A 17,439-nucleotide genomic window follows, 5' to 3' on the forward strand; every position below is an offset into this window, starting at 1 on the left:
TGGACAACAAACATGACTAGTAATAATGACTAATGTTAAGCAAAAGCATATCACTAAATCTTACATCATTGGGTTAATATATTGTTTGCTTAACACAAGGCATTATCACTAGTTAAGTTTATTATCTGAGCCTTGTTTTCTAGTTGATTCCTCAGAAGGGCCTGAGTTCTTGCATGTTAATTACTGATAGACTGCAACATTTATGCTTGAGGCCTAATTTGTCTGAATACAAATTTCTTGGCTAACATTTTATTAAAATTTTTAAAAATATTTTGCTCTTTTATTTTTGGCATAATGTGTAGTTGAATGTCAGATATTCTTGGCACTATAAGTAGCTTGGTCTTTTTGTTTGGGTGCACAAAATGTTTTTTTTATTATTTGAAATATAATAGATTTACTAGAACATATCACTGTCTTGGATTTATTTTCCCAGGTAACTTTCAATATATTAGTTTCAAATGTTTTTTAAATTAAACTTTTCATGAATTTTAATACACAATTTTTTCTGTTCCATATTTGACTCTTTCATATCTATCACTTTCTATCAAGTTCCTATTACCTCTTTCCTTGCCTTTTTAAAAAAGATTTATTTATTTATTATTTTTGTCTCTCCCAACCCTTGTTGTCTGCTCCCTGTGCCCATTCGCTGTGCATTCTACTACGTCTGCTTGTCTTCTCTTTAGGTGACATCCAGAACCAATCCTGGGACCCTCCGGAGTGGGAGAGAGGTGCTCAATCTCTTGCACCATTTCAGCAGCCTGGTCTACTGAGTCTCTCATTGTCTCTTCTCTGTGTCTCTTTTTGTTGTGCCACCTTGCTGCACCAGTTTTCCACTCAGGCCGGCTTACTGTGCCAGCCAGGACTCCACATGGACCAACTCTCTGCTTGGGCCAGCTCACTGTGCAGGCCAGCTTGCCTTCACCAGGAGGTACAAGGAATGGGACCCCAGACCTCCTATATGGTAGATGGGAACTCAATTGCTTGAACCACATTGCTTCCCCCTCATCCTTTTTTGATACTTTAAAAATATCTTGTGATAGTGAAATCTCCAAGAAATAACCTGAATTCCATATATTTTGTCCTGCTACATTGTTCTATTTTTCAAGTCAGAAGTTAAATCTCATCTCAGTATTTCTCTTATATTTCCTCTGTGGTATAAAGAAATCCCATCCTTCTTCACTTTATGCTGATGGGGCCACTGAACCACTTAAAAGAATGGTCTAAAGAAAATAAAGGATAAGATTATTTTAATGTAGTGTAAGATTTTCCTCTCAAAATTTTTATACTTCTGATGATTGTTTTGTCTTGGTATTCCATGCTTAAAAAATTTAAAAACACTGAGCTATACCAAAAGAGATAACATTATTAAATTTAGAAATCATTAGTCAAACACTACCTTAGGACATGTTATATTTTTCCTAGTGTACATACTTGAGAACCTAAAAATATAAAAATTAAGGACTCAGAAATGTATTATGTTTTAATTTTTAAAACATTTTAAAGCTTACTAAAGTAACTGCTGGCATTTATTCAATTTTGTAGTTAAATTAGCTTTCCTACACAAGTGAAATAATATATTGTTGTTTGTATTTTCCTTGCTTACATCAATAGTTTTGCCATGACTTATTTTTTTTATGGGTGGTGACACAAAGGGATGATCAATTCCAAGTGTATGGGAAAACTAATGCATTGGGAACATCTGTGAGTGCTCTGATCTTCCTTCTCACCTTTCCTTCAGCTTTATTGGTTTAATCTTAAAACATGAATACTGTGAAATCCTTCCTTACCATCTTGGGCATGAGGTTAAGTATTTGAACTTAGTTGCAATCCTAAAATTTGGCTTCAGTAATGCTTTTGCAGTCTTTTCAAATATTAAGTTCAAAGAGAGGAAGTTCTTACATCCTTGAACTACTGATAGCTCTCTTAAAGTTTTGTTAATATTAAAATATTCAGGTAAAAACATTATATCAAAGTAAAAGCAATCATAGTATTATATGAAAGATATGAGGAGTGAATGTACAAGGAATCTTAAAAGTATGGCAAGTCAGTTACATATTATAAATTAGACAAAACAAGAATTCAAGGACATCAAAAAGGAAATCCAAAATATGTGAGGTATAAATACTTCAAAGGTAGATGATAAGTGGGTACGCTTATTGATAAAAGTATAAAAATGTCCTTGGGACTAAAAGGAAATTATGTCACTGCCTGAAAGGAAAATAATCTACTTTCAAAGTTTAACACTCAGGAAATATTAACTACCGTTGATTCAGTAAGGAGTGTTTAATAAGTAACTGTTCCAGACTTAACAACAAAAATTTTATCTTCTCATTTTCTGGAAAAGTACATGACTAGATAAACTTTGCTTGTCTTTGAAATGATAAGAAAGATACAGTCTAAAGTGGATTAAATTAATATGTACAAGTTCAGTCAGAGGAAAGTGGGCTTAACCAAGGACCTGCCACCCAGGTTACCTATGCTTCTGCCACGTTCCTTTCCTCTCCTCAACCAGGAGGACCACAGTAATTTCTCGGAGGAGACATCTAGAGCAGAGCATTGTAGGAAGGGGATGGTGCTGCTGTCAAGAACCAAGAAAGCATCAAACCAAAGAGGGCTATTCTCAGGTCTTGAAATTGAATGGAATTTTCCCTGGTAGGTTGCAAACTTGCTTTGGACTCTTGGCCCTTAATTCCTTTCATTTTTTTACCTTTCAGATTAGGAATACCTGTTCTATCCCTACCCTACCCTAATATTATATTGTGATGCAAATAACTTATTTTCTACTTTCGCAGGTCTACAGAGGGAAAGACATCTTGCTCAAGGGTAGATAACCCTCAGAATCCCACTCATAAAAAACTGATATGAGGAGATTTGGGACTTTTTGGTGATGTTTTGATGATATTTTAAAATTAGAAGTGATGCTGAATAAGTTAAGACTTTTGGAGATGTTGGGATAGGGTGAATGAATTTGGCATGGGGGAAGGACATACCTTTGGGGCCAGTTTGTGGACTGTAGTGGGTTGAACTGTGTTCCCCCAAAAGATATATTCAAGTCCTAACTCCTAGTACCTGTGTACATGACATCATTTGGAAAATGGGTCTCTGCATTTGTAATCAAATTAAGATGAGGTCATACTGGATTAGGGTGGGCCCTAAAATCAATGACTAATAACTTTATACAAAGAGAAGAGGGCACAAAGAGACACAGAAAAGAAGGCCATATGAAGATGGTGGCAGAGATTGGACTGATGCAGCTGCAAGTCAAGGAATGCCTAGGATTTCTGAGACCCATCAGCAAGAAGAGGCAAGAAAGCATTCTTCCCTAGAACCCAAAGTAGCATGGCATTGTAAACACCTTGAATTTGGACTTCTAGATTCTAGAATTGTGGAAGAATGAATTTCTGTTGTTTTAGGCAAACACCAATTGTTTCTGGTAATTTATGGCAGTCCTAGAACACTTACATATACAGTATTTCTAGAGTTAAAAGGTAAAACTCAAATCTATACATTTTATGCAATACATATTTAGTAAAATATAATTTGACAAATATAATTTGACTAAATAATTTATAGTTTTTTTGAGTAAAAAGTGAATATTCTGAAAAACAGTCATGATATCTTGACTTGAGAGATATCAAAACTTTCCGTAAAATAACAGTAAATTGAATAGTTTAGAACTAGTGCAGGAATTGAAAAGCAAAATGAAACAGAGTAGAATATCTAAAAACTAACACTGTAATGTGGGCATTTAGATAATAATTCTTGGAAAAATTAAATTATATACTGGAAGAAACTTTATGTAATATTCCTATTTCATGTTGTACAATAAATTACAGATATACATCTATAAGCCTTTGATGACAATGTATGAGAATATTTTTAAAATTTTGTTGTCAGGATAGCTTTGACAAATTTAACTATGTAATTATTAAAATATTTTTATATGAAAAAAAACAGCCAAAAAAATTCAATATAAGGAAAAGCCTGGGAGAAAATATTTATGATATATATAACAGATACATTAATTTCCACAATCTATCATGAATGCCTACAACAAGTAAGTAAACAACAACCCAGAGGAAGAGGACAATGGTAACAAAGACAACTAATAGCTAATAATATAAAATGCTCAATACAAATTCAGTAATATATGAAATACATGGACAATGATGTAAGATGTTTAATCTTGCTAATCAGGTAATCTATTCAATGACATTTAAAGAAATATTTAAAGGGAAAATATAGATGATCGATGGTAAATAATAGATACATACCTACTTACTTACATACTTACACAAATAGATAAATTTAAAGATAGATACATGATTAAGGAGGGGTCAAAATAGGTGTAACATAAAAAGCAAACTCAAAATACCATGGCATATACAAGACTGAATGTTTTTTCTCACTCAAGTAACAATCCAGATTGGTCTGTCTCCTGGGAAGTAGACAGTTTCCTAACTGCATTAGCTCATACAGCAATGTAAACTAAGTTCCCAGCAGCTGTCCAGTAGTTTTTCTTTCCAAGTCATAAAGATGGGGAAAAGGAGAAATTTAAGGAAAAAAAAAGAATGTTTTTAAGGAAGGGGCTTAGAATTTGTAATATTATTCCTCTTCATATCCCATTAATCATGCTTCATCCCATAGCTCACAGAGCTGGAAGAAAAATTGAGAAATATAGTATTTAGCTCACTATATTCTATTACCAAGTGCAAAAAGAAAAAGATGGATACATGGAGACAATTAGTGGTATCTGCCATATGTAGATATCATTACCTTTGGATGGATGGATAGATAGATAAATATATACATGCATACATACATACATAGATACTTAGATACATAAATACATCCATAGATACATATACATACACTTAGCTATACAGATTGGATGGATGGATAGATAGATAAATATATACATGCATACATACATACATAGATACTTAGGTACATAAATACATCCATAGATACATATACATATACATACACTTAGCTATACAGATTGACAAGTATTAAATAGTTGTTCATATAAAAATTAAAATTCATCATCTCCTGGGAAATATATAAATTATGTCAGAGTTTCTGAAGGTATTGTCTATCACATTTTAAATAAACTCTCACAATTCCAATCATCGAATAAATTCCTTATAAAGTTAAATGTTAATGAAGAGAGGTATATTAATGGATGTTCACTACAGCTTTGTTTATAGAAAATCATTGTAAACAACCTAAATGTTCACTGATAAATGAATGGTAAAATAAATTAAGAAATTTCCATTAAACTAATTTTAAGGAAAAAGATAGATCTAAATACAGTAATAGAAAGAGAGCTAAGAAGAATTGTTAGATTTTTAAAAGTAACTTGCAGCTAAAAATGAATAATACCTGTTATTATGTTTCAATAGCTACTAAAACACAGTGGACTGCTAATGTGATTCCTTCTTTAGAAGATTCCAGAGCAACCATGGAATGACAGAGCAAAAATAATTGTTTAGTATATAGAAAATAAAAATCTACTATTTATTAAAAATATATACGTGCAAGACTATGCTAATTATAGTAATTCATTTAATCCTCAATATAACCCTAAGAGGTGAACACTCTCTCAATTTTACACTTGAAAAGTTACCCTTATTTTTATCATACAGTAAGTTGGCTAGATGAATTAAAGTAAATGTCTATGTGATTTAAGAATCAGAGCTGTAAACCATATGTATTCACTAAACATCAGTGAATATATCCTGCTAAGTTCTAGTAACACTTTCTTCATAGTATTATACTTACCCCACACTATTTTGTTGATTAGTATATGATCTCTTAAAGAGAGAAATTATATTTAATTCATTTTTGTAATCACTACACTCAGTTCAATTTTGTTCTTATAGATGATGTTCCATAAATATTTTCTTATTGATGAAAATTACTTATTAGGAAAGTAACATGCTTTTAATTAATAAATTATGAATGTTAATAAATTAGATACAATTTCATTGAGTTCAGTAATATGTGAAGAAGAGACAATTAGTAGGTATACTCAAGCTATATTTTTGAATAGGGTGGCCATAAAATTTATGGCTAAACCAAAACCCTTGAGAGTGAAATGAGGTGCTATTAATAATTATGCTGGGAAAAATAGGCATAAACCACCCCAGTCCCAGCCAAGCTGGGATGACTATTTATTTTATTGTCTTTGTAAGAGCTGCTCTAACAAAGTACCACAGACTAGTTGGCCTAAACAAAAGCATTTGTTTTCTCAGAGTTTGTCAGACTCGAAGTCCAAAATCAAAATGTCAGTAGGACCATGGTTTTCCTGAAGCCTGTGGCGTTCTGATGGTGGCTTGCTTACTGTGCGTAACTAAATCAGTCTCTGTCACCTGGCTGTCTCTCTCCCCATCTGTCTCTTCCTACCGTGTCCAAATTTCCTCTGCTTATGAGGAATTAACCCATATTGGATTAGGCCCCACCATCATTCTGGGCCAGACCTTATCTGATAAGATCTTCAAGGGTCTTATCTACAAATGAGTTCACATCTGTACCTTGACTCAACTTAACTAGTAACATCTTCAAAGACCCTATATACAAACGGGTTCATATCCACAGGACTGGGGGTTAGGACTTGAACATGTCTTTGTGGGGGACATGATTCAATCTATGAAAGTTCACCATCTGGATCCCAAAGAGCTTTGTTCTTCCTATATGCAAAACATGTTCAACCCATCCTATGTCTGAAAAGCCTTAACAACTTAGTAACAACTCTAAGTCCAAAATCTCATCTAAATCAGTCATGGCTATTTCTATCCTGGGGCAAAATCACTCTCTGCCGGTCAATCTGGGAAACCTAAAAAAAATTCATCTGCTTCCAAAATACTATGGCTGGACAGGCATAGTAATAGACATTCGCATTCCAGAGGGAGAAGTTGGAAGGAAAACAGGAGTCATGTGTACCCAGCAAGTCTAAAACCCAGCTGGACAAACTACATTAGATTTCAAAGCCTGAGAATAATCTGTGACTTGCTGCTTTGTCCCCTGGGACTGTTGGAGTGACAGACTTACTCTCTCTGAGAACCAAGACAGTAGCCCCATCTTCTCTGAACACTGGGGTGGCAGCCATGCTTTCCCTAAATACCAGTGTGAAGGATTCATCTTCTCCAAGCAGCAGGTGGTGGCCACACATTCCCTAATCACTGGGACTGAGGCCCCACCCTGTCCAAACACTGGGAAGGGAGACACATACTCTTTCCAACACTGGAATGGAGGCCCCACCCACTTCAAACAACACACAGTGGCCCCTCTCTCTTGGCTTTAGGAAGTGCCTTCAGCCCACACCTCTGCATCCATGGTTCTATGCTTGGGATCATTCTTCCTGCATTTCAACCCATCTTTGTCCTGTTCGGTCCAGGCATGCAGTGTTTCTGCTTATACAAAGTTCTCATAATCATTGTTGCTTTTCCATGCAATTCAAAGAGCTCCTAGCTTTCAGTCAAAAGACTGTTCCACAGATATTTCCTCAATAATTACATCTCCATTCTGGACTTCTTCTGAAATCCATGAATTATACACCTAATCTCTTCAGCAAATGGTTGTTTAACCACATTCTAGCATGGAGCCCTCTTCTCTGGGAACTTATGTCTCAGGAACTGAGGAAGGGCCTTGTTAGGGGCCACTTCTGACCCTAGTCTCAGAGCATGCTTATTGGATAGATTGGAAATCAAGTGATGGTTCCTTTTTTTTTTTATCTTTCACTTGTAACTTTTTTGCTTGCTGTCTCTTCTCTGTGTCCATTTGCTGTATGTTCTTCTGTGTCTGTATTTATTTTTATTTATTCTCAGCCCCTCACCCTGTGGCTTGCTTGTTGTCTGCTCTCTGTGTCCATTCACTGCACACTCTTCTGTGTTTTTACTTGTCTCCCTTTTTGTTGTGTCACCTTGCTGAGTTGGCTCTCTGTGGCACCTGTGAGCCAGAAGCACTCTGCAGTGCCTGGGCCAGCAGTTCTCCACAGTGTGTAGGTAAGCCTGCCTTCACAAGGAGGCCCTGGGTTCATATGTTAGACAGGAGCCCAACTGATTGAGCCACAGCACTTCCCCTGATGGTTCCTTTTTGCTAAACAGTTTAGTCCTCAATTTATCTCTTTCTTCTCATACTTTATCATAAGTAGCAAAGAGAAAACAGGCTGCAACTTCCACACTTTGCTTGGAAATATCCTTAGCTAAATATTCAGGTTCATTGCTTACAAGTTCTGTTTTCCATCCAACAGTAAGACATAACTCAACCATGTTCTTTTTATAAAAAGGATCAACTTTCCTCCAGTTTCCAATAACATATTCATCATTTATTTCCCTAAGGCTTCACCAGAAGCAAATTTAATGCTCTTATTTCTTTTCTTAATTGTCTTTTTTTAAAAAAAGATGCAGATCATAAAAAATGTTACATTAAAAAAAATAAGAGATTCCCATATATCCCACTCCCTACCCCACCCCCCACTCCTCCCACATCAACAACCTCTTTCATCGGTGAGGCACATTTATTGCATTTAATGAATACATTTTAGAGCACTGCTATACAGCATGGATTATAGTTTACATTGTATTTTACACTCTCCCTCAGTCCATTCAGTGGGTTATGGCAGGAAATATAATGTCCTGCATCTGTCCCTGGAAAATCATTTGGGACAACTCCAGGTCCAGAAAGTGTCCCCATATCACACCTTTTCTTCCCTCTCCCTGCCCTCAGCAACTCCCATGGCCACTGTCTCCACATCAATGATACAATTTCTTCCATTGCTAGAGTCACAATAGTTCTATAGTAGAATACCAGTAAGTCCACTCTAATCCATATTTTATTCCTCCATCCTGTGGACCCTGGGATGATGATGTCCACTCCACCTCTAAATTGAGAGGGGGCTTAGATCCCACAAGACTGATGGATGGGACTCTCCTGCTTATAGTTGTAGACTCTCTCGGTTCCTTGGTGTGGTGGTTGACCATCCTTACCTCCCTGATAGCTGACCTGGGTAAGTCAAACAAATTGAAGAGTAGGTGTTAAAACTCTGCTAAGACTCAGGGCCAAGCTGTAATACCCGTTTCTACCAATAATCACTTCAAGGCCATCTTGGCTTTTTCTATCCAGTGCCTCAGAAATTTTCCAGCTTCTGCTCATTATCCAATTCCAAAGATACTTCTACATTTTTATGTGTTTGTTACAGCAACACCCCACTTCCTAGTACCAAAACTGTCTTTAAGTTTGCTAGGGCTACGTTAATAAAGTACTACTGAATAGCTGGCTTAAATAATAGGAATTTCTTTTCTCATACTTTTAGAGATTAAAAGTCCAGTGTAAAAGTTTCTGCATGATCATGCTTTCTCTGAAGTCTATAGCATTCTGGTGCTAATCCATACTTGTTGATAATCCATACTTAATCTCTGCCTCTGGGAAACGGACTTTGGTTCAGTGGTTAGGGCATCCGTCTACCACATGGGAGGTCCGCGGTTCAAGCTCCGGGCCTCCTTGACCCGTGTGGAGCTGGCCCATGCGCAGTGCTGATGCGCGCAAGGAGAGCCCTGCCACACAGGGGTGTCCCCCGAGTAGGGGAGCCCCACACGCAAGGAGTGCACCCGTAAGGAGAGCCGCCCAGCGCGAAGGAGGGAGCAGCCTGCCCAGGAATGGCGCCGCCCACACTTCCCGTGCCGCTGACGACAACAGAAGCGGACGAAGAGGCAAGATGCAGCAAAAAGACACAGAAAATAGACAACCGGGGGAGGGGAGGGGAATTAAAGAAATAAAAATAAATCTTTAAAAAAAAAAAAAATCTCTGCCTCTGTCACATGCATCTCTCTCCTACTACCAGGTCCAAAGTTCCTGTGCTTATTAGGACTTCAGCTCTACTGTATTAAGACTCACCCTGAGGGAAGCGGATTTGGCCCAACTGATAGGGCGTCTGCCTACTACATGGGATGTTCAAGGTTCAAACCCAGGGCCTCCTGACCCATGTGATGAGCTGGCCACGCACAGTGCTGATGCGCACAAGGAGTGCCCTACGACGCTAGGAGTGGCCCCCACGTAGAGGAGCCCCATGCACAGGGAGTGTGCCCTGTAAGGAGAGCTGCCCAGTGCAAAAAAAGTGCAGCCTGCCCAGGAATGGCACTGCACACACGGCGAGCTGACGCAGCAAGATGATGCAACAAAATGAGACACAGATTCCGGGTGCCGCTGACACAAGCAGACACAGAAGAACATACAGTGAATGGACACAGAGAGCAGATAATTGGGGGTGGGGAGCGGTGCAGGGAAGGAGAGAGAAATAAATTAAAAAAAAAGACCCACCCTGATTCAGTGTGGTTTCATCTTAACTAATAACATCTTCAAAGATCCTGTTTACCAATTGGTTCACTTCCTTAGCACTGGGGGTTAGGACTGGAGCATGTATTGGTGGGGGACATGATTTAATCCATAAGAGCTATGATTTAAGAGCATGGTATGGTGAATAAGTCAAGAAATTTGGCATTTTAGATTTGAAGGTTCTCTTTTTTTTATATGATATTCATCCTTAGATCATTAATTCCTAGATATTTGACCTAGAATATAATAAACACTCAATAATACTTTGATAAGTGAATGCTCTGTGGATTAAACTATTTAATTCTTCTGAGATTAAATGTATGCATTAATAAAATCTTGTTAATAACACCCTTTATCCCAGGATTTTCTTGAAGATTAAATTGAATAATGCATGAAGAGCCTCAGTGCCTGAAAAATGTAGTACTTACTATTTTCACAGTAAATACTAAAACAGTCTATTAGATTATAGGGAATGTTTTGTTATTAAATCAGAAATGACATAAACAATAAAGAAAATAGATTTTACTGAGTTATAGCAAAAATAGGGGTGTTGAAGAATTATTGTAGACATTTTATATGTAATCCAAAGTAGTACGTACACAGTGGAACATGCTATTTTATAAATAATAGAAACCTCTTCTGAGGAGTTAACAACCATAATTTTAGGAAAGCCTCAGAAAGCTAGATAAATGATGATCCCCTCGATACAAGGTCCCAACTGAATAGTAGGGGAAGTACACTAGTCTGCCAAAGGGGTGCCAATAAAAAGTATTATAAAAGAAATATGTATTATAAAAAGTATTATAAAAAGAAATATGTTGGCTTTTATAAAGGGAATTTACTTGGGGTAAAAGTTTACAGTCCCAAGGCTGTGGAATTCTCACCAAAGTCAGCTGCCATGTGTTGAAGCAAGATGACAGATGATTGGTTCCTGTTCTCTCCTTCTCCTCCCAGCTTCCTCCTCTTCTTGAGTTCCATGGGCCCAGCCTTTTGAGGCTTCATGCTTAAGTGATCCTGTAGTCCTCCCTCTCCTGGAATAGGGCTTATTTCTCCCTGGGGCCTTCTGTATAGGAGTGTTGGGTCATCTTCTCTCTTCCGGATTTCAGGCAAAATCGCTCATGTCTCAGGCGGGCCTCACAGGTATTTGAACCTTCTCCTTTCTGTTACATGGCCGGATAAAAAAATGAAGATTAAATTGAATAATGCATGAAGAGCCTCAGTGCCTGAAAAATGTAGTACTTACTATTTTCACAGTAAATACTAAAACAGTCTATTAGATTATAGGGAATGTTTTGTTATTAAATCAGAAATGACATAAACAATAAAGAAAATAGATTTTACTGAGTTATAGCAAAAATAGGGTCTCCCTTCCTGTGTGTCTTTGTGAATGCCTGTTTCATATCAGACCTAGCAAGGGAGCCGGGACTCAACCTGAGTCATGCCTCACTGACGTGGCCAAATCACAAAGCCCTAAAAGCAATCTTAACAAGTAATCAAACACACCTCGACTGAATTTAATACAATTAAATGTTATCACAGCCAGAGGAATAGATTAGTTTACAAACATAATCTTCCTTTTTTTTGTATTCATAAATAATGTCAAACTGCCACAGTGATCCATATACATAATTGATGGTGCTCCTTTGGAAGCTTTGTTTCTGAAGAGATCTGCAGCTAATCTATCCCATCTCTCATCCTCGGCAGTTATATTTCTGAAAGTTGCTTTTGCTTCAATTCTTGCACTGTTTTATTCTTCTAGTTTTTGGTATACTGTCGTCTGCTCCTCTAGAATTTGACCTCTTTGATTTATTTCTTCGACTTTTCCTAGCTTGATTTTCCCAGTTAACCAAAGTCAGGAGATTCCATCAACTGTTAATTTGATAATATACTTTGAAATACATCTAGGAAAACTTCCACCAGTGCACTGCCACCAAGGACGAAACCAAATGGTTGAGTTCAGCATCAATTATGCCATACCTTCTTCACATTCTAGCCCTGACTGGGATGATTAGCTATGGAAAAGAATTATCCTCCTTCAGAGTAGTTGAAATTTATTGGAGGAAGTCACAACCTACATGACTGGAAACTTATGGCCCTGATCTCAAATTTCATCTCAAAAGGCCACTCAATATGCCCCAGTAATCTCTTATAGTTCTTTATTAATGATGATGCTTCTACTTCTCTCTTCAAAACCTCACCTGTCTCATTTTCCATTCATGGAGTAATATTTTGTTTATATGAGGAAATCATTGTGACTAATATCAAATCCTTATCCTCTTGCCATTAAATCTTCAAATCTATTTATCTATCTATCTATCTATCTATCTATCTACTATAATTCTTTGTATTTTCTCCTATTACCATTGAAAAATACCTTTACTCCCATTAAAGGCTAAATCCTCCACTTGTTCTCTGGATCCTATCCTTCTTTCCTTCTAAGGCACTTTGCTCTTTAATTTATCCATACCCTTTTATCATCATCCACATCTCCCTCACTTATCTCATTTCCACCAACATTCAAATATTCTCCAGCAATTCACATATTAAAGACAATTCCTTTCTTGACCCCACATCTCCCATATCTTTGCTCCCCTTCATAGATAAAATTTTTATATTATGAGTTGGCTACCCAAGCTGTATCCACTTTTTAACTCGTTTGGTTATTTGGCCACTCCACTGTCTGTAGCCCCACCAACCCAATTCTCAGTTTTCATATTTATGAATTCTCAGTATAATTAAGTGCTACTGATGACAACTTTCTTCTTTAAACCCTTTCCCCTCCTGTCTTCAGTGACAACAAATTCTCCTATTTTTTTCTTCTATCTCCCTTGTCCCTCTACCTTACTTTTCTCTATGGACTTATTTGCTATGCCTAAATGTTGCAATATTCTAAGGATCTCTCCTGGATCCTCTCATCATTCTGTTATAACACCATTTCTGTGGTTGTGAATATCATGTATGTGTTGATAATTGCAAAAATCCTAAGGATAGCCCTGAAGTCTCCCTTGAGTCATGGAATTTATATATTCTGCTACCTACTTGACTTATTTCATGTACATTTCCAGCAAATATATCAAATATAGAATGGCTAAAATGGAACCATCTCTCTACATCTCTAACCTTTTCCTCTTCTAGTCTTTGTCATTATATTAATACATTATACTGGGCAGTCTGTGGAAGTAATTGTGAATTGAAAGGAAACTAGAGAATAATCTAAGGAATATATAACAGTGATTTGAGTGGTAGATGAAGATTGTGATTAATAATATAAGAATGTTCTTCTTTTACCAAGTGCTAAGAATATGGTAATACACTGGAAAATTATAACAAATGTAACTTATGGGCTACAGTTAATAGTAATATTGTAATATTTTGCAGCAACAGCAAGAAAATATTTTTTCAATACCAAGGGACAACAATAGGGTGGTATAAGGGGGATATCTGTTTTTCCTTTTGGAGTAATGACAGTATTCTAAAATTGACTGAGTGATGACAGAACAATTCTGTGATGAAAATGAGAGCCACTGTGTATACACTTTGAATGGACTATACAAAGCATGGGATTTCATAACACAGGGAATCCAGTGGTGGGTATGGACAGTGGTTAACAGGATAAATATGAGAACATTTTTTCCTGAATGATAACAAGTATATAATACTATATAGGGTGTTGGGTTGGGGGAAAATGCACCAAATATAAGATATTGGCTATAGTTAGTAGTAATATTTTGATGGTGTTCTTTCATAATTTGTAACAAATATTTCACACAGTGCAAGGTGTTGGTGGTGGAAAGATGTATGGGAGCCCTATATGATGATATGCGTATTTGTTTTTTAAAATCACAAATTTTTCTATACATTTATTGTTTATGTATGTCCATGTGTGAATAATATACTTCAATAAAATTTTATTTAAAAAATAATAGGAGAAGCATTTCTTTAGCTATATAGTGTCTTCACTTTTCCTTTAAATTTATTTAAATCCTTCATTGGGCTCCCCACTTAGACTCTTTGGGTGGAGATGCTGGTTAGCTGAGTTTACCTAAGGTTCTGTACTATCTTGGCAGCCTTCTATGGTTCCAGTTTCTTCAGTTTTCTTTCTGGCTCACTACCTTCATTCATTTGGTTTCCTCCGGCATGTATAATTTACACCATGAGGGAAATATCAGCTTATCAATTTGAGCTTAGTTACCAAGATTCAATTGGGCTGTAGTTTGTTTATTTTTTAGACAAGTTGACACAGGACAGTGGTAGATGTTTAATGACAACCCATTGTCCCCAGGAAAAAGTAAAAGCCTGATTTATAGTATTTGTCAATTTCTGTAGTGCAAATATTCCTGTTATGGCCAATTTTACCTACAAATAGGACTTTATTTTATGCAGATTGGGAAAAGATGTACACAATCATTTTACAAGCTGCTTCAAGCCATCTGCAGCATACCTCTGTACTATCAAGAATTTTGTTCACTTACTATCTTGTTTTATGTTTTATCCAAGATAAGTTATTAGGAAAATAGAAAGTTTGTGGAGCTTTTGCCAGATCCATGGTGAGATAAACATAGTTTTTGTCAATCTGAGGGTTAAAGAAAAATAGTTTTATTAAGCATTTACAGATTCAGATATTAGATGTTGTTTTAAGTTTGCTAAAATCTGCTAGGAGTAATATACCAGTAATAAGTTGGCTTTTACAATGAGATTTATTCCGTTAAAAGCTTAGAGTTCTGAGGCCAGGAAAGTGTCCAAATCAAGGCATCATCATAGATGCTTTCTTACCAGAGCTGCAGCTGTGGGCAATCAGGGACATGGCAGGGCACAATGAGGCATCTGCTGTTCTCCTCCTTTTCCTCCAGGCTAACTTTCTCCACAAATTGCAGCTGTGGCTACCAGGTACGTAGAGGCATCCGCTCATCTCTCTCCTCTCCTCTGGGCCTCACTGCTTTTGACTTCTGGCTAAAGTGGCTTTCTTGGCTCCTGGGGCCTTCTCTCTTGGCTTCTAGGTTCCTCTCTGTCTCTGCAGCTTTTTTCTGTGTCTGTGGCTTTTTATTCCTCCTTTTATAAAGGACTCCTCCCTGGGCATACCCTATTTAAGTGATCTCATCTAAAGGAAAGTCCCCTGAATGATTCTAATCAAAAAGTCCCATCTACAATAGGTTTACATACACAGGAATGGATTAGCTTTAAGAATAGGATTTTCTGGGATCCACCCAGCTTCAATCTCTTTCAATTACAATGGTTTTGCAGTTTATGAATAATGCCTTGGAGTGTTGTGGCCAAAAATTTTCCTTGGAAATTTTCTATACAGTCCTCTCTTTTACAGACCCCTGGGAAGATGAAGTGGCTGATCTAAGATACACATCTTGTTGTGGCAGAACTATGGTTTTAATTTAGGATTCCTAACTTACAAGTTAAGGCCTGTACATGACACCAGGGGTTGAGATTCCTCAGATTCCTCAGAAAACACTCAAAGCATCTTGTTTTTTATTTTAAAAGCTCTTCTAGTTTCTAAGGACATCATTAACTCTCTTTGCTAAGTATTTAACTGTCTTTCCTGTTTCCCATATGGCAGCAAAATGAATTTGTTTTCCAGATAAGAAGGAAGTGATTCTCTAATTTAATGCTTTTCTTTAAGCAAAGGCATCCTTTCTGAAAATGATGTTATCTATTTATTAGCTATAAACTGTAGTAACTTCAACTCAAAAGAAATATGCTTAAATTAAACAAGGAGAGATTTTAGTTAACCATTGGGAAATAATCAAGGTAATGAAACACTGAAATTAGATAAATTAGAAGTTTCAAAATGCATTCATACAAGAACTATTCATTTGATACCATCTGTCTGTATAGTGCTGAGGTACAGGGTCTGTTTAGGATGTTTCCTTATATGTACATCTTTGTGTAGTCTCCTCCTCTAGAATCTGAGCTGGCTCTGTTACCTAGGCAATTCAATATGGTAGAAGTACACTTTGCTAGTTCTAAGAATCACCTTTAAGGATTGGCAGTGTCTGCTTTTGCACTCTGGAGGAAGTTTCTCATAAGGCAAGAAATTAAAATATTCTGAGACCATGATACCGTGAGAAGCCCAGCCTTGCCGCGTGGAGAAGAACTGAGGCCTTGTTTAACAGCTCCATCTGACCTTCCAGTAACAGTCAGTATCAGCTTCCTCAACGTGTGAGTGAGGCCAGGTAGAGGTTGAGCCTCTGGATCCATCAAACCAGCCCAACTAATGTGATACGGAGGAGAAATGAGCTATGTCCACTTATAGCTGTACAAACTGCAAAGTTAAAAGCAAATAAATAAAATGTTTGTGTTTTTAACTACTAACTTTTGGGGTATTTTGTTACACAGCAAAAGATGGCAAGAGAACTTTAAGACCTGATCACTGACCTCCAGAAAATTCCTACCTAAAGATTATAAAGAAAAAATAGACTCATAACCAGTACAAACATGCAGACATTCATCTACTTGAAGGCAGCCAATCTGAGCTACATAACTGAATACTTTTTACCTCAAGGAGTTTTGAGTTTATTGAACATGAAATACAGAGAGCACGTCTCACTTCAGTGAAAGTGAAACTATTAGTGATTTTGTGATATTTTAAAACCCATACTCATTTTTCTGAAAAATAGGAGGGAAATTTGGTTCATGAGCTTCAATTTATGTTTCCTTTTGAAATGGAAAATAGTGGCAATCCTTCACTCTGTCCTCAGAGGAACCATAGTCACTAACCTTTTAAGTGGAATTTACGGTATGATTGGTATGCGATCTTAGTTATTTCATTAGGAAGCTATTGCAGGAATCTGCATGGTTGATTTCTTTTGCATGATTTTACTACACAACATTAGAAATTTACTCTGGTTTAAAATCCTGTAATAATAATGGATTTATTGTTTATGATATTAGCAACTGTCATGATAGAGGCTAATGGGCTTCATCCTCAGCAGGGTCATAATTTTTGTTATACTCCCTTCTAGCACATTTGGATGTAATAATTGACTATATTTTCCATCCACTTCACAGATGAGTTTGCTTCAGAAGAAGCACATGCATTCAATTTGGTTTTTAGTACTCTGCACCCCGTTGAATTTCAATTAAATCTGGTTAACA

Source organism: Dasypus novemcinctus, chromosome 5, assembly GCF_030445035.2.
Source record: "Dasypus novemcinctus isolate mDasNov1 chromosome 5, mDasNov1.1.hap2, whole genome shotgun sequence".
NCBI lineage: Eukaryota > Metazoa > Chordata > Mammalia > Cingulata > Dasypodidae > Dasypus > Dasypus novemcinctus.